Raw genomic sequence first — 10,457 nt, 5'->3', positions numbered from 1 at the left:
TTTGCCACCTCACTGTTTACCCCTTTCTCCAAATCATTTATGAATAAGTTGAATAGGATTGGTCCTAGGACTAACCGTTGGAGAACACCACTAGTTACCCCTCTCCCTTCTGAACACACTGATGGGCGAACCTGGAGAAAGTGGTGGCAGCCCTTCGATAGGTCACCTGGTAGAGTAAAGGACTTGAGCCAGCACTCAGGAAGTCATCCTTACATCGCCCTTCTGACTCCAGCTTGAAGGAGAGCTTCTTTTTCTTCCCCTTGCTGAGAAAGATCAAGAGAAGAAAGACAGGTTAGGTGGGCCAACTCGGTGCATATGTCAACGCTGTCCCAAAATGAGGGACTTGTGGTGGGTAAAGGTACTGCTACACTTCTAGAAAACAGCCCACTGCTGCACACAAAGGGACCAAAGAGTATGCCAAAGCCTGGGATTAAACCAGGGATCTCCAGATTTTCAGTCTAACACTCTCCCAACTGAGCTACTTCAGCACCTGAAATACACTTTTTTGGCCCACTGCTTCTCTGTCTGGGATGTTTTTGTCAGCCATGGCACACAAAAAGGGCATCATTGTGAGTGCCCACGAAGGCAAGATGAATTCTTGCCTGCCTTGCTCAGCTTGACTTGCTTCCTCACCCCATTTCTGCCTTAGATCTTGGGTTACCTGGTGTCTGAAGGTGGTCCATTGTCTCAAGCAGTGCCCCTGGGTAGCCTGTGCTCTGCGCATGCCGGCTGTGCACATTTGCAAATACTTTAAAGCTCCTGTCAGTAAGTTCTGGGGACAGTTGCTCACCTTCAGTGGAAGCTCCCTAAAATTGGCCTGTCTCACCCAGTGGTACACTGACCTCTGTTCAGACTGATTCGAAGGGGGGGCCTTGCTGCTGTGGCCTCTGCTGCTGTGAGGGCAGCCACTGTTGCAGATGAAGCCATCCTGCAAGCACCTTCAACCTAGCCACCCACTGAAAATCCTGTAGGATGTAAGGTGGGAATAGAAGAACACTAGAGGGGGGTTTCCTAATCTCCTCCCCCTTCCACCACCATCAGCCATCCGATACCCATTGCTGCATCCAGTGAGGTAAAAAATAATACGGCCGTATCCGAAAAGTCGGTTTCCTTCTTTGTGGTTGCCTCACCATTCCCCTCAGGCCTGACATGACCTCCAGCTCAGCCACCGGCTGAAAATTGAAAAACAAAATTAGAGCCATAAAAGGCTTCAAAGCCCACCGGGCCCGACCCCTCTTCTAATACAGCAGAAAAGCCACACTTTCCCTGACTAGGTGGGGACATCCTATTGCTCCACAAGAAGTGGAAGGCCATCGTTTTTGGTCTCAGCAGCAGTCGTGGAGCAGGGTGAAATACATAGCTGAGGAAATTCCCCGTGGCCAAAAGATAGGTGTTGAGCATCACAACTTTTTAGGCTAATGACAAGGTCCAATTACGTCACCGGCTGAACCGTTCTTCACAAGCCAGCAACTGTTTCTCCCAGTTCGCTTTACCCACCCCATCCCCGACCGAATGCTAGAAGGCCCAGCTCCTCAACCTGCCCACTCTTGCAGCCCTCCGCTTCCGCCCTGACTGATAGGGTGGAGTATTAAACCTCCCTCCCTTAGGCCCGCCCTTCAGCATTCCTGGGGAACACCAATGCTGCCCTAGTGACTTTGGGCCAGTAAGTCAACCAATAGGCCTGCCTCCTAGGCCAGGCTGCAGCCCAGCTTCAGGACTGAGAGGAAATGCAGCTCGCATCCCTATCTACAGGACTCCAGGCATGGCCAGGCTTATGGATCAAACATCCTCTCTTGCGCTCAAGTCACAACAGCTAGCGGGCAAAAGATAGGCTCCCAAGTCATTTTAGAGAGCAAGATGAAGCTTTGGAAATCCCAGTATGGTTAGCTGGCAACTAAGGGACGCCAAGGTCCCACTGAGACTTGAACTTAGATTGCAGGATTCAAACCCCTGTATGATGGCCCTTACCCCATAGGGCAGGTGGGGATCACCTTGTGCTCTACTGACTTCCAGTGTGGAAGAGCCTGGGTGGACAATTTTTCCCACCCTTGCTCAAGGCCTCTATGGCTTCTGGCCAGTCCTGTATTTACTCAACAAGTTGGCATACAGCAGTTTGCTGTAAACCCAGAGGCCTTTCTTCCTCCAGACTGTGAGGCAAGTGAGTATGCAAGGAAGTTGCCCCTTTGGTCCCTGGCAGTAAATGGCCCTTCCTAGGAAATCACAAGTCCTGAAAAGAAAAAAAGTAATGTCAGGGAGGGTACCGAAGACATGCCTCTTGAGGGAAAACACAGGAGGAAAAGATCCCTTTTTTACTTGACCAGGGGCCTTCAGATTAAAAGTTTGATGCTCTACCAACTGAGCTAGCCAGGTTCACATAAAAACAGGGGCAAATTTGGTGCAGCAGAGAAACTAGTCAAGAAAAAGAAGGCAGGAAACAATACAGAAAACTTGCTACTCTCGCTGTCTTATCAGCCCTAGACCCAGCCTGCTCCTCCATCCACTTTCCTGAGACTTTCTTCTTCTTTCAGTTAAATATCGGATGCAGGAGAAAACATGGTTATATAAAGTAAAACGAAATCACAGACAGAAATGCCATTGGAAATACAAAAAAAAAAAAAAAAAAGGAAAATTCAAACCCCATCACATTATGGTATCTGGGCTAATCCTTCATTGAGAGCACCTGCTAATGTCCCTATGTGCTTACGAGAAACCTAGAGGAACTGATACCAATGCCTGAACATGAAACACAATTGCTCCCACTTGCTGCAGTAAGACCCTTTCCCTGCCCTCAATCAGAGACCAGCAGGACTGAATCAAGGCCCATCCAGGTCCCAGAGACCAGCCCACGCCTACCTCCATTCTGCTGTGACTCTCAGTGTCTTTCCACCACGGCCAGCCGTTTAAGGGCAACAGAAACCCGGTCAGCCACTATTATGGGGAACTGCCTTTGTCACTGAAGATGCTCCTCAAATGCCAAAGGGGATACAATGCTATGGCATTAATTCGGCTCAGTGTATCCCATGATCCAGAGTTGGTTGCATTGTTTGTGGTTGCCCTTCCACTCCCCTAGGGCCTGACCTGCCCTCCGGCTCAGCCACCTGCTGAAAATTGAAAAACACAAGAGTAGAGTGTAAAAGACTTCAAACCCCACCATGCCCAACCACCACATCTCGGTACTTAAAGGGCACCCATGCCATTTGCTAATACTTTAAGGCTCTTGTCAGTAAGATCTGGGGACAGTTGCTTCACCTTCAGAGGAACCTCTCTAAAATTGTCCTGTCTCACCCTGTGGTACTTTCTCCTCCATACGGACCAAGCTAAAGGGAAGTCTCACTGCTGTGGCTGACACTGCTGTAAGGTTGGCCACTGTTTCGGCTGAAATCAGTGAGGGCATTATTGGTGGACTTTGTGCTCGAGGACTGTTTATCGCTATATTAGTGTGTATGTCCCCAGTAAAGGTGTGAAAGGAAAGATCTCTGGAAGGAACTGGCTCCCTTCCTCTGGACCTCAAGGTGTTTGGTGTTTTTTGGGGGGGATTTTAATTGTGTCAGCCAGCCTGAGGACCACTGGTCCTGTTTTCCCGACTATCAGAGGAAACTCTTTTATGATGAACACTACCTGGCGCAGGTGTCAAGGCTGCTTCCCCACTTTGAACTTTAGGGTACAAATGTGGGGGCCTGCATGAAAACTTCTAAGCTTAACTACCAGCTTAGATCTGGTCCACTGCCACCATCCCAAAGCTAATTCCCTTCCCTGGGTAGCCTTGAGAGACCTTCACCAATTCCCTGGTGAATACCGATCCAAACCCCTTGGATCTTAAAACAGGGAGAAATTAACCATCCCCCCTCCTTCCTCCCACCAACTCCTGGTCAACGTGTGATGGTGCGACTGTATCAAGCGACAGCTGGGCAAGTTCCAGGAGATGAGGCTGCAGTGGGCCCGATTTGAGTGGGACCACTGAGTGAAGGGAGGGGCGGCCTCCATGGACATTTTTGCAGCCTGCAGAGAACAGAGACAAAGCAGGAGGATGCAGGGACTCAGGGCGGGATCCGCGGATCCCGTAGTGCAGGCCCACAGTAGAATGCTGGCCATCATGGAGGCCTATAATGGGGAGCTGGTCCAGGGCCGGGATATTGCTCAGCAGGTGCAGGAGCAGTTTCTCTCCTTATCTGGGGACTGCTGACAGCTGCTGTCAGGAGACGACCAGGCAAGTTTCCTGGAGCCCATGTACGAACGTGAGGTGAGGGAAGCAATTTTGTCCTTGAGGACCGGCATATCTCCTGGCCCGGATGGCCTTCCCCCAGAGCTCTACTGGGAACTGCTGGAGCCTCTGACACCAGCATTGATGAACGTCTTCAACAGCTCCCTGCACCACTAGACACTGGGTCCATCATAATACAATGCTATCCTGGTATTGCTGGCCAAGATGGGAGACCTGCCTGACATCCAAAAGTGGAAGCCCATTGCTCTGATTAATACTGACAACAAGATCTTGGCCCAAATACTTGAGAGGAGGCTGGGAGAGGTAGCAGACCGACTGGTGCATTGTAGCCCATCCAATGCAGTGTGAGAACAGACAGTCACAGACTCCTTATGCAGCGTGTGGGAGGTCTGCGAATGTACATGCCAGAAGCAGTGGGAAGGTTACTTGTTGGCTCTGGATCAATCCAAGGCCTTTGACTGAGTCAACCTAAACTATTTCTGGTGAGTGTTCAAACACTATGGAGTTCTGGGGGACTTTATCAGATGGCTGCAGGTGCTGTACTAACAGGCCTCAGTCTGCCTGTTGGTGAATGGTTGGCTGGACAACAAAATCCCTGTGCACGCAGGCATATGACAGGGCTGTCCTTTGAGCCCCTTGAGTTGGCCGTGGTGGGAAAAAGGTGAGTCAGTAGCAGAGTGGAGGTGGGCGTGGGGCTGGGCTCTGGGACCAGGTTGGGCCTTGATTTCCTCTTGCTGGTCTTTGTTGCTAGGTAAGAAGGGGTTTTCAACTGGCAACAGTTGAGTTTCGTGTTCAGGGACTGTATGAGTTCCTCCAGGTTTCTCTTAAGCACAGAGGGCCCTTAACGGGTACTCAGTACACAGGATTGGCCCGGTAAGTGTGCATTACTAGCAATTGCATTATTTCTTTTTTTTTTTGTATTTTTAATGGCACTTCTGTCTGTGATTTCATTTTGCTTTGTATAACGGTATTTTCTACTGGATCCGATATTTTAATTAACAACAAAGAAAAAAACCATAGGATTTCATATTACAGCAATTACTGTCAAGACAACCTCCTTGCCAACACAATAGCCTTTTCATTAACTCCAGGCTGCTGATTTGGTTCTTTCCAATTCTCCTCTGCAAATAAGCCATCTCTTTAACAAGCAATTACTTGGATTGCCAAGACAGGTCTCTTCTGTTTCCGAGAAAGACATTGGAAATGATGCGTAGAGGAGACACAAGAGACACACGCTAAGGCACCACTTGGAGTTGAACACAAGATCTTCTGTTTAACTAGATAGGTGCCTTAGCCAGCACACCTACCTCTAGAAGTGCTTAGCAACTGCTTCACTTGATACTCCAAGACAACATGTCCAAATTCCAAATCATTTCCTGCAAGACCTGCTGACATCGAGCTGTTTGGCTCTCTATGCACAGAAAGCCACAGCTGAGGTGAGAAAGGGTTTCTAAGGCACTCTTTTCCTGCTAGCAGTCATGATTGTATAGTGGTTAGTACACTGCATTGTGGTCGTAGCCAGTGGTGAGCTGGAGCCGGTTCACAGTGGTTCACAGGAACCAGTTGTTAAATTTAGAAGCCCTTTTAGAACCAGTTGTTCGCAGGACCACTGGTTCTAAAATGGCTTTCAAATTTAACAACCGGTAAAGTTCTGGCAGCTCCCTGCCCCTGGCCCCAGCTCACCTCTGCTCCGCCTCCTCCCCTGAATGCTCCGCATCACTTCTCTTCCCCCCCTGCTTCCCGCAAATCAGCTGTTCGCATGGGAAGCCTGGGAGGGCTGAGATGCAAGCCTGGCCCGGCTCCAGTGGCACGGCTATAGCCCCACCAGCCACCTCTAGGCAGCGCGGTAAGGGGGCAGGGAACAGAGAGAGGGTTTTGGATAGAGGGCAAGGGAGTTCAGGGGGGTGGATAGGGGTCGGGGCGGTCAGAGGGCAGGGAACAGAAAGATTGAATGGGGGCAAGGGTCCCGGGGGGATGGTGAGGAAGGAACAGGGGTTGATGGGGCGGTGGGAGGCAGTCAGGGGCAGGGGTTCCAGGGACAATCAGGGGACAGAGAGAAGGGGTGGTTGGATGGGGCAGAGGTCCCAGGGGGCCATTAGGAATGAGAGGAAGGGTTGAATGGAGCAACAGGGGGCAGTCAGGGGACAGGGAAGGGAGGTGGATGGGGCAAGGGTCCCGACTCCTGGGAGGGCATCAAGGAACATGGGGGGTGGATGGGGCAGGAGTCCCAGGGGATGGGCCACAACCCCCTCGTGGGGTGAAGAGATAACCAGTTGTTAAGTTTTTGGCAGCTCATCACTGGTCGCAGCAACTTCAGTTTGACTCTGAGTAACAGTAAACTTTTCATCAGTTCCAAACTTCTCATTTGCCGTATTCCAAGACATCCACAAGGAAGGCTTTCTCTGTCTTGAACAAGCATTTAAAGCTTTGCCCAGGAAGGTCTTTTCTGTTTAGAAGAAAGAGATACCAAAAAGGGAGCCTGACAGATAAAGTCAGCTCAGCAAGGAAAAACTGGCAGGCCAAGCCAGGAGCTCCTGGTTCCTGGACAGGCTCTTCAGCCAACTTTTCTGAAAGGTCATTCTCTAGAGATCTTGCAAGAACCACTGTGGATGCTCACTGAGAAAGAGATGCCAAAGCAGAGTTCTCCACTGCCTGCAGACATGCAGCTATTAGGAGCTCTGTGCACAGAGAGGTCCCTGCTAGAGAAAAAAGGCTTTGGCAGAGTGTGACACTCTGGACCTCAAAGTAGCACCCTGGACCCCCATATTCACCGCTGTGCTATGATTATGATATGCTTTGTACAAAGCATGATTTGTTAGATATTGCTTAAAAAGTCTTGGTCCATTGAGCATTATTCTCCTGTTGGATTGTATGTACTATCATTGTATGTGAAGTTACAAAGTATTGCTATCTGTTCATTCCTGAAATATGGGGTGAGTGAGAAAGGCACAAAGCTAGCTTTTCAGTATCGACAAAGGAGCAGCCGACATCAGGACCTATGAGACATGTGTTGGTGGCCCATCAAGAAGAATCCACTCTCCCAGAGACTTCTCAGCGAGGGCACAGTACACAGTGGGAGCTACCTAACCCCCATGTCACAGCAAGGGTTCTTCTAGCATCTGGAGAGAAAATATAAATGAACGTTGGTGACACCACCGCCTGGTCTCTCACCTCCCCCATCTCAACACCTGGAATATTGTCCAGAAGAGAAAGACTTTGAATTGGGGAGATTAGTTCCAGGCTGAGAGAGAATTCAGCCTGAGTCAGAAGAAGTTGGGCAGCAGAGGCTTAGGGAAACTGAGGGGAACTCCATGAGTGTCCCAGTGTTGGCCAGGATTTGTACAGCACCTAGCACAATAGGAGGTCCCGATCTCAGTCATGGTCTGTGCAGCACCTGGGAGCCCTGATCTCTGTTTCCTGATCACAGGCACTGGGAATAGATAGAAGAAAAACTTTAGTTCCTCAAAGGTTAATGCAGCCCTGTGCCAGACCCCGCTGGGTGGCGCCACTGCTCTCATAAGGGATTGGCTTGGAGGGGTCCCCTAATACCTGTCTCATATGGTCTAGTGGTCAGGATTCCTAATTTTCTACCAGGTGGTCTAGGTTCAACTCCTGGTGTGGGAGCAGTACAGAGCTTTTGCTCAGAGGGGAGGCAGGCCATGAAAGGAACCGGGAGGGATCCTGTCAGCAGGGGAGATGGACAGTGTTGGGAGGGGATACCAGAAATGGGGGAGATCAGGGAAGGATCCTAGCAGTGAGGGAAGTGGGCAGCATGGAGAGCACAGGCCTGGCATGGGGCCTGGGGAGAGCAAATGGGTCCTTCTAAGCTAGCAGGCTTGGAAGAATTACATATTTGTTGGTGAATGTCAATTTCTCTGTAAACACACAACACAATGACAAAATATTTCCATTGATAATAATCAAAATTGACAGATGGGCAAAGTAAGAAAGATGCTGCTTGAGAACTTATCCTACTCCATTCCTATAGGGTTCCCTTATGCCTTAGGCACCACCATGTGGGCATTTCATTTCCTTTCTCATTTTCACACAGACACAATTTCCTTTGCACAGATCCGTGAACAAGAAAATCTTTCTGTCACTCTTTTCTGAGCCAGGGCATTCAATTCCATTGAAACCTTGTCTCCTGCAATGGCAATTGTCAGACAGAGGGGATGTGGCCACCTTCACCCCTGACAGTGAGATATTGGCTCTCCTCTTTCTTCATGCTGATGTTGTTATTCCATGAATCATCAAGGATGGAATAAAAATCTGAGTTTACTTCAGTGTGAGGAAAGAAAAGCACCAACAACTTCCCAAAAAATCTCAGTGTCCCAGAGAAAACCTGCTATTGGAATAACAGAAGTGCTGAAAATATGCTGGGGAAAGGGACTGTCTCAATTCTCATGGCAGGGAAGGAACAATCAACAGCAACCTCATTAACCACAAACACACTCTAATCATGCTGCAGCCAGAAGGGAAATGGCCGGAATTCTTGCTGTTCAGCCATGGACACACTTACAGAACTGCACAGCAGTCAATGTGGTGTCTTACCATCCAAGGTGCAAAATGGAGCCAGTCTGGACTTCTAGTCTTACTCTTAGGCAAGTCTACATTCAAAATGCTGCACTGGCAGAGCTGCATTGACGCTGCTGCAGTATGTTAATGAAGATGCTCTAAACTGATGGGAGAAAGCTGTCCCATCTGTGTAGTTAATCCACCTCCCTGAGAGGCAGTAGATACGTCTTGGAATAGAACAGGAGCTCTCTGAAGCAGGGTCTGTCCTTCAAGGTCCTTATGATCACTGACTGCAACATAATATTGTCATGGGGATATAGCAGTGATAGAATGTTCAACAGCAGGTCAAGTGGTCCTTGCTTCAAATACAAGTACCCCTTTAGAAGCCTTTTTCTTAAGTGAAAACATTTTCATACCCATTTCCAGTATGTTCATGAGTTCCACTAGATGGGGATACTTGGAATGAAGTTAAACACTCAACATTTTCCAGTATAAATGCATAAAAACCTAGCTAATGTGTCCGTCAGCTGAAATCAGTTCCAGTCTTCTGTGTCTAGTTTAGGTTTTCATCAAATAAACAAAGGTATACCATGAATGCACATTTGCAGATCCCTGTTCTCCAGAGGCTATGCTGTGCAGAAGAAAAAGAACCAGGACTCCAATGAGCAAAGACATCTTGGTGAGGGAAAGGTCACCAGCATCTTGGCTCCTTCACATTCAGGCAACATCTGGGCCCCCAGGACAAGGCATGAGAAGAAGCCAGTGGCTTTGAGAAGGAAAATAGCCACCTAGAAGCTGGCTAGAGCTGCCAGGATCCCCAGAAATGTCACCATCCCATGTCCAGAAATAGTCGTTAGAAGCTGGTGTCTGCTGCAGCACCAAAAAATCCAGAGAAAAGCCCTCAAAAGGTCTAAGTTGCCAAGACCCAGGCGGTGGTCAAGATCCCACCTAAAATCAAGAAGGGAGAGAAAAAGGCTAAAGCCACATCCAAAGCAGCCAAAGCCAGGGCTAAGAAGATGGCACCGAGAAAGAAGTGAAGAGATTTCCATTGGGATGACTCCTGCTCCTCAAATGGCTCTTTATGAATCACCCTGAACTGGCCAGAGAGATCAACGTCCCTCAGCACAAACAGCCACATAGAAAGTACAGTGACATGGGGTTGGGGGGTGACATAGAAAGTACAGTGACATGGGGTTGGGGGGTGACATAGAAAGTACAGTGACATGGGGTTGGGGGGTGTCTCTTGCAAGCGGAAGTGCTGTGTTTTGTGTAACACCTCCCAGGTGAGTGATGCACTGAGAAGGCAGCTGCCCATAGCTCCTACATAGGCTCATTCTCTTTGATGTGCTTCTGCTGTTATTTCAGAACCAGCACTAGCGGGAGTGTGTCCCTGTGACCTCACCAGCTGTACAATAGACTGTGTCTCCATCTCAGCTTTGATTATGCAAGTTTTCAATTGATTCTTATTGAGATACTTTTACAGTACTCTGCCTCATTCTAACATTCTGGTCCTTGATTGATTACGGGGAGGAATGGACTAGTGAGGTAAGTACGTTACTTTCGTATGTGATTGAAAACAATACTGGAGTTTGGCAGGTGCCTGTTGCAAAAAGAAAATGGCAAAGCTGCCAACATCCGCTATCTAATTATACTCTAGATAGTGATGCTTTTCAAAGGTATAGATCAATGTGTTAATAAAACATCTTTGGTTCAATTAATA

General features: G+C 48.8%; 1 non-coding gene across 1 annotated transcript; it reads right to left on the bottom strand.

Moving 5' to 3' along the window:
• Window positions 1–415: 415 nt before the first annotated feature.
• TRNAF-GAA (transfer RNA phenylalanine (anticodon GAA)) lies at window positions 416–488 on the bottom strand. Its single transcript has one exon. It is a non-coding gene; the product is annotated as a tRNA-Phe (tRNA).
• Between the last annotated feature and the right edge of the window lie 9,969 nt (window positions 489–10,457).

This window comes from Chrysemys picta, chromosome 16, assembly GCF_011386835.1.
Source record: "Chrysemys picta bellii isolate R12L10 chromosome 16, ASM1138683v2, whole genome shotgun sequence".
Classification (NCBI taxonomy): domain Eukaryota; kingdom Metazoa; phylum Chordata; order Testudines; family Emydidae; genus Chrysemys; species Chrysemys picta.
The sequence above is the reverse complement of the archived record's forward strand: the minus strand, read 5'-3'. Positions and strand labels throughout refer to the sequence as shown.